The sequence below is a fragment of the Wolffia australiana genome, chromosome 12 (assembly GCF_029677425.1).
Source record: "Wolffia australiana isolate 7733 chromosome 12, ASM2967742v1".
Taxonomy (NCBI): domain Eukaryota; kingdom Viridiplantae; phylum Streptophyta; class Magnoliopsida; order Alismatales; family Araceae; genus Wolffia; species Wolffia australiana.
Genome location: NC_135846.1, coordinates 16,329,569 through 16,341,534, shown reverse-complemented (window position 1 = coordinate 16,341,534; position 11,966 = coordinate 16,329,569).

Below are 11,966 nucleotides of genomic sequence, written 5' to 3'. Positions count from 1 at the left end.
TAGTGAATTTGTGGTTCAAACACAATCGACTTTGGGCCTATCACGTATCCACACGATCCTCGACACATTCAATCTCCTCCTTTTCGTTAACGAGCCCTGTTCAATGTTTGTCATCGTTGTTCCGTCGTCCCAATCGCATCGCGGATGGAGATGGGGTGTGGGAAGAAGGGAGAAGAAGGGGAATGGCCCCTAAACAATTCTGACCTAGGTGGATTTACACTAAGTGGGTATTTTTCATAAAAATGCCCCAAAACTTTTACATGTAAATAGGACTATTTGCGTGTGAAAAAGTATATCTTCTGACGTCCATAGATCATTTGCGTGTGACCCTCTAGGCCCATGTATAACGCTAGTAAACAACTCTAGCGACCGAGTAACCTTTATTGGCCTTCCAAATTAATTAACTATATCCTCATATTAGACTAATTAATGTCGGATCGATTTAACTCAATCGATAGGTCGAGTTTCCAACACGTGGGGTACCAAGCTAAATCTTGTGTTTTAGAAGATACAAAGGAGTGTGTATCGACTCACTCATGGAACCTATTTGTCATCGGTTACCGTGTACGTATAATCCCTGATCCACTTGACACTTCTTGGACAACTTAAGGTATGGTCAACTGTTAAACCCTAATCAGTCATCCGAGTTAGTACAAATGCATTAAAAAATCATCAGAGAACTTATCTCCGATATTCCACTGCCTTGGCCAAAGACTTTATCGCATCGTCTTCCTTAAGTTGTCACCTCTTATACCAAGGGTGGAGGATCCCATCTTGACCACACAATCGTCTTTGTGAACTTCTTAATGAACCCGAACTAAGACCGTTTAGAATCCCATGATAAGAGACTCGTTGGCCATAGTCAAAGTAAAACCATCCTTCCACAAGACGTCTTTGGTGTCTCAGGTCTAAGGACCATTTACACAACCGTGACGTGAATCAACCTAATTGATAGTTTTGTATAATACCATTCAGGGATTTATACGGATCAATTTGGTAAGCTCTTTCTAGTATAACCCATTATCTATTCTTTTTTGTCCCAAGACATAAGCTTCTATTTGTGGCCATGTCACGATAGATGGAGAATAGTCCATCCATGATAAACACAAAATATGCTAGTTTAAAAAGTCATTCAAATGAAATTACATGCATCTTATTAAGGCTTAAACTAATTTATTACATTTTATGAATGAAGGTCAGACTTTCTTGACCTTATGGTATTTAAACATAATTTTATGTCATTAAATTCATAAAGAAAATATTTTTATAAGTCAGAAAAATATGATTTCATTTATTATATATTTAGATTAAAAATGCTGATCTTTCCCAATGTTATTGTATTTTTATGGAGCTTTCTGACAATAATTTCATAAATATATAATTTTTATGAGTCAGAAAAAATAAACATGGATTTGTTTTCAAAATAAAAGGTTTATAATGAAATTCCAATCTTTCCCATCTTTAATATTTCATGGAATTTTCTAACAATAATTTCATAAATAAAATAAGCTTATGAGACAAAACATAACTTAGAATTTATTTTAATACTCTTGAGGGGTTATTTTACTTCTTTCATCTTCCCAAAATTTCATGACATGTTGGCAATTTACCATACAGAATAGGGATGTGGGATTCGATCTGATTGATCAAATGCTCGATCAGATAAAGCATTCACTCGATTAAATCTAAGACGTAATCATTTGGGCCAGAAAATTTATTCAGATTTAATTTTCACCAATTGGGTAAGGTCCCATGAAATGATCCAGCCGAATGATTGGATCAAAGAACCCAAACTGATTTGATGTGAACCATTTGGTTCACATCAGATGAAAACTTTTGAATTAATTAAGTTAATACATAAAATAAATGAAATGAGAGAGAGAGAGAGAGCAAGAGAACAAAGAGAGCAAGAGAGTGAGAGAGAGAGAGAGGAAGCCGAGGGAGAGAGGATGAGCAAGACAACCAAAGAGAGAATGAGGGTAAGAGGCGTCCAAGGGAGAGAGAGAGAACGAGTGCGAGAGCCAGACAGAGAGAATGAGAGAGAAGGAGAGAGCCAAGGGACAGAGAGGAGAGAGAGAGAGAGAGAGAGAGAGAGAGAGAGAGAGAGAGAGAGAGAGAGAGAGTGAGTGAGTGAGCATTTTGATCTTTATGAAAATCATTTTCATTGGGTCATGGGTAAAAGTTTAGTTGTTCTTGCTGAAAAGGAGAGGGATTTTTCTGATATGCATTTCCTGGCTTGTTATTTCTAGGTTACCCACAATATCTAGGGCTCCATGAATTTTGAGTTGTAGGTCTATTCATCTTAGACCTTTCAATGGCCATAACTTGTTCATGCAATGAGCAGTCTACTTTTTTTTTTTTTTATAACAATTGGCAAAAAACACGGTGCTGGGTACGGCCAACCCCAGGGGTTGTGCCCGCAGACCGATCTATCCGTGCCCTGGACGCCACCCAGGGGATTTTTATTTATAAAGTGAATTCTTTGTCAATGTTTATAGGCGTGGAGCGAGTATAAATATCCCAATTACACTCAGATCCCACCCGCCCATGCCCATATTTGTGGAAAAGAAAAGATACATAAGTGATACCTCGCAGGCGCTTGGGGAAGTGTGCTCGTCGTCGTCCCACTAGAGCCGCCCCGCGATGACGATGTAGTGCTGGAGGTGTACTCTCCTTCGTCAAGTGGGATCGAGGAAGTTCGTGGTGAAGGCTCTAGTCGAGGCGGGCGCTGTCCACGCCTCTAGCTCCAGTATTCCACGCAATCCTCCAATCCCGCGGGCTTGGCATCACGAGGATGCGCCGTGTGCGGAGGGTGGGCATGCCAAGACGATCGAGGCAATAACAGCCTCTAGCTGTGGGAGGGAGCGCCTGCCAAGAATGAAAGAGAGAGGAGCGGGTTCGTGCATGTACCGCGTGGTTGGCGAGGGCATCTGCTGTCTGGTTGCCCTCTCGCATCTGGTGACGAAAGCAGGCTATGCGAGAACGGCACCGCATGATGTCTTGCTACGCACGGCGGAGTCGCCACTGAGAGCATGTACCTAGACGAAGCATATCAACTTATATCTGTGAGTCCGATTCCACGATGATATTGTGAAGGTTTCGTTCCTCACAGAGGAGTAGACCATCACGAATCGCCATAGCCTCGGCTACTGTATTAGTTTGTATGCCATAAAAAGTAGAAAAGGCAAAGAGTATACTCCCCGTATGGTCTCTGAGGATACCTCCTCCCCCTGCTGGCCCCAGGTTCCCTTTGGCCGCACCATCCGCATTCAATTTAAGAATGCTATTGGCGGTGGAAGCCAATAAACAACTCGATACTGAATGCGGGTGACCGCAAGGGTCACCTGGATGTCGATGGAATGGAGGAGGTCGCAGGCGAGTGCTGATCGACAACAATCTACTTCTACATGATCAGCTGTCATAACGATTGCAGATAAAAATATCTATTTGAGAAGGTTGAGATGAATTGAGAGATATTTAAACTATCAACGCATATAGTTAAATTACAAACAACATTTATTAGTTCAATTAGGCTAAAATATTATTATATCAATCCTCCCACCTCTCTTAGAATTTGTGTTTCTTCCATTATGACTAAGAGCAGCATAGTAAGCATCATTTTCTGCTAAATTTTCTAAAATTTTGAGTGCTTCATCTAAATATTTATGCATAAAAGTATATCCACAGGCATCAGTCATATTTCTATCTTCATCTCTTAGTCCTGCGTGAAAAATTTGAATTTTTTTTTCAATCTTCTATCCCATGATGTGGGACATTTTACGCTAATTTTTTTAATTTTTCCCATGCTTAACCTAGGGATTCATCAAGCCCTTCACAAAATTATCCTATTGTTCTTAAATATACATTCGTGTTTCCAAAAAAAATAAGTGTTATTCAATAATGGGATTTCAATTTCCTTCCAATGATCAAAGTTCACAGATAAAGATGTAAACCAACTTCTAGATTTATCCCCAAGACTGAAGGAAAACAATCACATTTTTATAACCTCGTTTGAACATTACATACGTGAAAAGTTTGACAAATAAGAGTAAATTATTCCAAATGTTTATCTGGCTCCTCTTGAGATAAACCATCGAAGTTAATGAATGATTGAATCATATGATGATTTCTTTTGAAATTTGATCCCTCATCTATAGAAACATTAATTTAGTAAGTGGTTCATATCCTACGAGTGCATAATATTTATTTAATCTTCATCATCTATTTCCTACATATTCGTTTATAATATAATCTTCAAGATGATCTTCTCTATTATTTGAGGCATCATCTCTCTTCTACATCTTCATTTTATTGTCTTAAGTGATCTTCTACCCTACGTATAGAGATATATTCAAGAAAACATAAAGATTAAAGAAAGATCAAGATGGAAAATTTTAATAGTGCCTTTGCTTCGTGTCTCTATTGGCTTCGTGTAGCTGATTGCACTCTCAAAACAAGACTACCAATTGTGAGAAAAGCCTTAACGCTACAAATTCCCGGCAACAGCGCCGATTGATATGCTAAAAAATTAAGGTTTTAATTTATCACTGATATTTTTTAGTTTAATTAATAAAAATATAAACCTGTACTCGCTTCAGCAATTTTAGTTGTGATGAGTATGAATCATCTCCAAAAGGAATAGTGATTAAGGGCTTAATATTTTTAAAATAATGATTAGTATGAAAAGATGAGTTACATATAAAATACAGACTCAAGGTACGAGAAAACACAAGGAAAGACATATATAATCATTATTATAATTAAGATTACTACAGTAGATAGTGTTAATTGAAATTTTAGAAGATCGTGGAGAGCAAGGATGAAGTGACGATCACAAGAAGAATGCTTGGGAGTGATATAAAGAGCGAGATGACAAGGTGAATGACAAGTAAGATAATGATAATATGGTGATATGAAGATGGTAAGGCATGATTATACAGTATACAAACGTGATGTGATGGAGGGAGGTGACGGTAAACTTGATATATGCTTCTCATGATGTTAAGTAGAATCAATGTAAGGGGAGGGCACTTACGAAGATCATTATGTTCTGTTAGGCTCACGGTGATTTGTGAGTGCATGTAAGCTCCACCTATTATCTGTTGCCTCTTCCCACACTCCCAAGTCACCAATAACAAGCTTGATGTATCCCAGAAACTCACTAGCTTTCAATCAACCCACATTAGTAGGAAGAAAGTTTAAGGATTATTTTGACAAGGATCCACGCCTTTATTTATATATCAAATGGGATGGATGTTTCAGTTTGCTAAGTTTTGAAAGTCCAAGGAGCGCATACTAGCCACAGAGCTTGGATACGGTTTCCCGATCGGAGAACCATGGATCACATACGGTATCTCCCCATGGTCTTTCGCCTCTGAAAGTGTCCTTCCTTCTCAATGCCCAGGCATCCATCCAATGCATTATTTTCAATAGGCCCTGAACACCAAAAAAGATCTCAACAAGGTTATCCAGTGTATAAAGAGGTGGCTTTTCTCTCCCGCTCCTCGCGCCTTTTTTCTTTTAAAAAAAGAAATTCAAATGAAAAAGGTGCCAAAAATAAGTGACTTCTCCATTCAAATTTTAAACTATTTTGGCTTAATGGATTGTCATATATCAAGCTTAAAAATTGGAGAAATCCAAGCCATCCATTTTCTCTCTTTCCTCATCCTTGGCAGTGATGCTTCCTCGTTTTCTGTTGTTTCTTGAGATGTCTAATTTCCATTCATTCATATGCTGTAGGGTGTGTCACTGCAGACTACTTCACAATATTTTTTTGTCATCTTTTTTCTACTCAATGATACAACCCGTGTCATTCCCGTCAGAAAAAGAGGGAATATTCCCCAATGCTTGGCTGAAGTGGTGCATATTTCTGTGTACCACATCAGCATCTGTCTCCTTTTTTAATCAATTGAGGTGGGGCATGTGCGTATCATGTATATTGGCAATATTTGATTTTTTACTCTACCCTTTTTATTTTTCTTATCTCTCTATAATCACATTTATTACCATTTAAATCCCTCCTTTTTCTATTGGTCCACGTGACCCCCATGAATAAAAATATTAACTTTTAGTTAATGATTGGGACACTATGGCATCGCAGTTTGTGGATGCCATAAGTATACCTTTTGCAATGATTAGTGCAGCTAATCATTCAGAATGCTTTTGATTTATTGTCATTCAATCAAATCGAATGGCGACATGTGGAAAGGCCCATTTTAAAGGCAAATATATTATTAAATTATTATAAATAAATGATAAGTCAGAAAAATATAAAATATATATTTTGGACTTTCTCTAGAAGTCTTCAGAACTTTTTTGTGCTCTTACCTTTATTTTGGTTGTGTGTGGGGTTTTGGAATTTATAAAGCACACACTTTTAAAAAACTTGTCCAAGATCCTTGACCAATTGTGCATAGTGTCACATGATGGGTTGTTATCTGCAATTTCTATACGATTGTTTGGGCATAGCCCTAGTATTAAAATTTTTGGTAGTATTTGATGTTGCCTATGGATATTGAAAAAATGAAAATCCAATAACAAAATAAGAAATGAATAGTCATGATAAAATGCACTATATAATTTTATTACACCATGCTAATCTATTTAATCAATAAAATGAAATATTTTGGAAATTGACCAGAATTTTGTTTTGTTAAATATTTATTCTTGACTTATCAATCAAAGATCAATCCTGATCCTTTATATAAAAAAATATTGATAAGAAATGGTCGATCAAGCTTATCTGGATTGAAAGATCAGTTTCAAAATTAGATTTAAAGAGGTGACATTCTTATGAATAAAAAAATGGATTTTGCACTGGCTATTGGTAGGCAGTGGGCCAAGTCAATGGGGATCATGAGGTTAACTATATTGACCATGATTAGATTGACAATCTTCAATCGTATGACTGATTGATCTTTGTTATCTACAGACTGATCGTGATGCATAGAGAATATCCAGTGGGGATGCCAAAGATTTGATCAATCCCATCGACCAATCAAATACATTGACTTATCACATTATTTAGACCAACCAATTGACATTTGCATAATTATCTTGATCGGATAGGTCACCTTAATGTGACGGAGACTCATCAGATCATTTCAACTGAAATCAAATGATTTGATAATTATTTAAGTCATTTTATTAATCAAGATGTTGACCTAATCTGATTGCCAACTTGTGATATTGATGGAGACATCCCTCTTAAAATATATAGGCATGATGACAGGTCCAATGGGCCTAAGCATGCATATCTGGTTGCTTACAATTTTGCCAATCACACTTTGCGATTCTATTATATTTTGATTTCTTTTAACAGACTTAGATATCATAATGGTAAGATAATTGTGAAATGAGTAATCCTAAAATGGTTGCATTGAAAAATGGCAGGGAGTCCAAAGGAGTGAATGTCAAATGCTCAGAGCCAAGAGAATAAAAAGTTGAGAGTAGATGATGGAGTAGGAGAGTCCCCTTTGTCAAAGACAACATTGAAGCCCCCATAGTCGTCGGTGACAACCGCCGACTGGAGCCCTGCCAGATCAGCACGCCAAGGCGAAGACAAAGGTATCTTTATAATTTAGATTTTCGGGCCATATCCACCCACAAGGCCCTTCATTTCGATACCTCTTTCTATTTCGTCTGTATTTTCTTTTTCCTTTTGTTTTTTTTTGGGTTTTTTAGGGGTCCCTATGCCTAATGGGCCCCCCTTGTTGGACCTCTTCCAAGGGTACATTACAATCCCCACATAAGGGATGGAGTGGGCACTCTAATCCCTTTGTCAAGGTCAAAAAGTAGAGTTTCATTTTTTGAAAGAGACCCACCACTCCAAGATCATGAGAGAGAGGAAGAAGAGGAAGGAGAGCGGAAAGGGGGGATTGCAGTCGCCGGTGCCACCCATCGCCCGCGCCGCCCCGAGGTTTCCACTGGCCGCCTGTGGCCTCACGAGGCCATATGCGGCCGTCCCACGGCTGCCTGCAGCTTCTGCGGGTGCCCGCGCCGTCTCGAGGCCGCTGCATCCCGCGGCCCCACTAGAGGCTGCTGCCGCGTCAGTGGCCTCGCTAGAGGCTGCCACCGTGTCCCACAGCTCCGCCTGAGGCCTTCGCCGTGTCCTACGGCCCTACCCAAGGCCGTTGCGGCGTCCCACGGCCTCGCCGGTGCCCGTCGCTGTGTTCCCCGGCTCCGCCGCTGGCTAACGCTGCGTCCTGCGGCATCCGCTGGAGGCTGCTGCCTCATCCGCGACTTTGCCAGAGGCTGCCGCCATAGTGTTCCCGCCTCTGTCGGAGGCCACAGCTGCCGCATCTGCTCCTCTGTCGGCCGCCGCCACCGCGACCTGCACCTCTGCAAGGTGCCACCGCCGTCATGCCTTGCGCATCTGTCAGGCACCACCGACGTGCCCCACGCCTTGGCCTGATGCCGCCGCCGCACCCCGCGTCTATGCCGAGCATCGCCGACGTGCCCCGTGCCTCCGCCAGACGTGCATCTGCCGGGTGCTGATGCTGCTCACACCGCCGCGCTGTCGCACGAGCTTCTTCTTGCACCGTCATTGACGACATCATTGCTTGCATCACCATCACACCACCGTACCAATGCCTCGCTGTCCGCACCATCCGCGCCATCGCTGCTCGCGCCGCTGCAGCCACCGCCTGCACTCCACTACCCTACCCTGCCCGCACCGTCCCCTACCCTTCTAACTCTGCTTCTGTGTCACCACTCCTGAGTCACACCACGCCGCCAGTTGACCGATGCCGCGATGCTTCTGGCACAGCTCCACAGACCCCGCTTGTCGGTATCTATGCATCGACAAACGTGTAACTCCGGGATGACATTGCCAAGAGGTACCTCACTCCTCTAGCCCACCCGTTTATTATCTTTTGTCTTATATCTGTCGACGACACTCCACCGTGCTCGGGTTAGGGTAGGTGAGAGGGTAAACATACACGAGTGTGTCCTACGAGCATCTTCCCTGGTATGGGCCGAGCCTGTTCGTACATGAGAGCACTAATGGTTTAAGCCATTTAGCACCATAGACTCCTCGTCACTCCGAAGAGGATCAAGAGGTCACAGCCACCGTCATTGGACGCCGGCCCTGGAGCACGAAACCCGACAAACCACACAAGTCGGGGCCTGCACGTACATTCACCTAGGATTGCATCACATCATGTAGACGCATCTCCATAGGTTCACCATGACGGACGACGTCTTCGACGACATCCGTCCCTATCCCGGTATCTGAGCATTGCCTCGGTACACCTCAAGATGACATCAGCAACGTCGTTCTGCATCAGTAGAGATCCTAGAGGAAGGACTCGTACCTAATGAGAGCCAAGAAGGCAATAAGCCAAGGGCCTATTTCTGAACCAATAGCTGAGCATTTGTTCTGATTCGAAATGACAAAAGCCACAAGGACCTATATTTAACTGTCATGTACATTGGACGGCAAGGTGACACTGATAACATGATAAATGAACATATGTTTTCACACATTTTAGATGTTTTTAGTATTATAAATTTATAATTTATTATGTTATTACTTTAATTAACCAAATATTTATGCATTAGCTAGAAATTCCAACTTTTGCACATTATGATTATTTTTCACTAACTTCGTTGACTTCTATGAAGTCAATCATTTTGATTAATGATGAGTATTTTATAGTTCCAGATGTGAAGAAATTTACAGGAATTAGAAGATACAATTCTTAGGAAACTTGAGGATTTTTGGGAGCTTAGTGATTATCAAAATGGGCTGCAAATGATGAACAGTGTTGTGGGCTTTTAAAGGAGAGATCAGAGGGGCTTGGGCCATGACCTGACCTACCTATTGAGCCTTCAAACACCTTACAAAAGAAACAAACTGGAAATGACAAGGCAAAGCTCTCAACCAATGGAGAAAAAGAGGCAAAATGGCAAGAAAAGAGAATAGATATGCCCAAAGGAGCATTTTAGTAATTCTCTCAATGTATAAATAGAATTTTTATCCCTCATTTTCCCTCATTCTGGGCATGCTCTAGCAAGTGGCTGGCCAAAAGGACAAGGCATTTTTCAGAATCCAGGTTGTTCAACCTGCTTAGTGTAAGTTTATTGAAGTTTTCTCTTAATCTCGTCTCTTGTTTGCATTGAAAAATGCCTGATCCTTGGAAAATATAAGGATCCATACTTTAGAGGAAGCATTTAGGGCTCAGTAAACTTGCATTGAGGCTTTAAGATCTTAGATTTCCACTTTCTCCATCATTCCCCATCCATTTCCCCTTAAAATCCATCACTTTTCCACTCTAAACACTCATTCTCTCTAAGTTCTCTCCCTCAAATAGGTTTTTTCTCTCACTAGACCTTCATCTATATCCCTAGTTACTCCCCTAAAAATTTCATAAAAAATCTTTTTCATTTGCACATTCAAATTCTATCTCAAACTCCTTCTACACTCTCTCTTCATTTTCTCTCTCTATCTCCTCTCTTCGGCCCTTTCTCTCTCTAGAATATTTTATTTCTCTCTCTAGACCATCCATATCCACAGTTAATCCCCGCAAAATTTCATAAAAAATATCCTTCATCTACACCTCCAAATTCCCTCTCAAACTCTCTCTACACCATCTCTTCATTTTCTCTCTCTATCATCTCATTTTGACATTTTATCTCTCTAAAAACATTTATTTCTCCCTCTAAAATATTTCCCTATCTCTCCCTAGATCCTCAAGCATTCCCTACTTTGAATTCCAAAAAAAAGTGCATTAAACTATCATTTTTATCCTTTCAAAACTCAAATTTTCTGTCCTCTAACCGCCACCATGCGGTGCATGTGCGGCAAGGACAGCTGTCTGCCTGCCGGTCCGCGTACAGCCAGCGCACATGACCGAAGGGTACAGGGTAGCCCTGTGCCGGACTTAGCCAAATCGGCTAAGTCTTGACCATTGGGTTAAGCCCAATAAGGCTTAAGCCCATTTGGCTAAGTCTTCACTTAGCCAAATTGGGATAACCTTAGTGGGTTGACCTACTACGGCCAGCCCTATATGGGCCACACCAGGCCCGCCGGCCCATCTGGCCTGCCATCGACGCCACTCTGCCGCCGCCGCTCTACCGCTGCCGCCACTGCCGCCGCCGCCACCACCGCTCCGGTGATCGCCAGAGTAGGTAAATACCATATTTTTAATATTTAAAAATAGGAAAAAATCAGAAAAATTATTTTCTGCATTTAAAAATTCCAAAAAAATTAGGAAAAATCTATAAAATTTTAGATAATCAAGTTACAGTCATTTTAACATCTAAAAATATTCTTAGAAAATCTATAACTCTCATTTTAAGTGTTTCTAGTTGTTTGTGGTGTAAATAAAATTCCAGAAAATTCTAAAAATAATTATTTCGATTTCTTTTGTTGAGAAGAAATTAGTGTTTTGTGTTTTTCTTTGTATTCTGGCTTTAATTAAAATCATAGGAAGTTATATAAAATACCTAAAAATCCAGAAAAATCCCAGAAATTATATTTTTCACTTTTAAAATCCTTCTCTTCATCCCAAGCTTGAGAAAAAATTCTGAAATTAAATTTATGCCTCTCTGTGGATTGACCCCATACTTTCCCTATATTAATTATAGAATATTTAAGTGGAAAATTTTCATAAATATTGTTGGCTAAGTCAGAATCAAAACAACGACATAAAACCCCTAAATTTGGACTTATCAGTCACCTTGGGAAGGACAGTTCAGGAATGAGATATTTCCCAATGGATGCTTTCAGCTGACCATAAAAATGAGCTACAGGATGGATGCAAACCATGCTATACCATCCAACATTCTCATCCTAGACGATAGTGCATTAGAATCATGTAACTAAGCCTTTATATTTAAGAATGATGAATGGAAGAGAACCCTGTACGTAATCTTAATTTTAAATATTCTAGTACAGACGAGAGCTTGGTCAAAATGGATATACTTGTGATAATACTTTATGATTGATATTAGAAATTAACTTA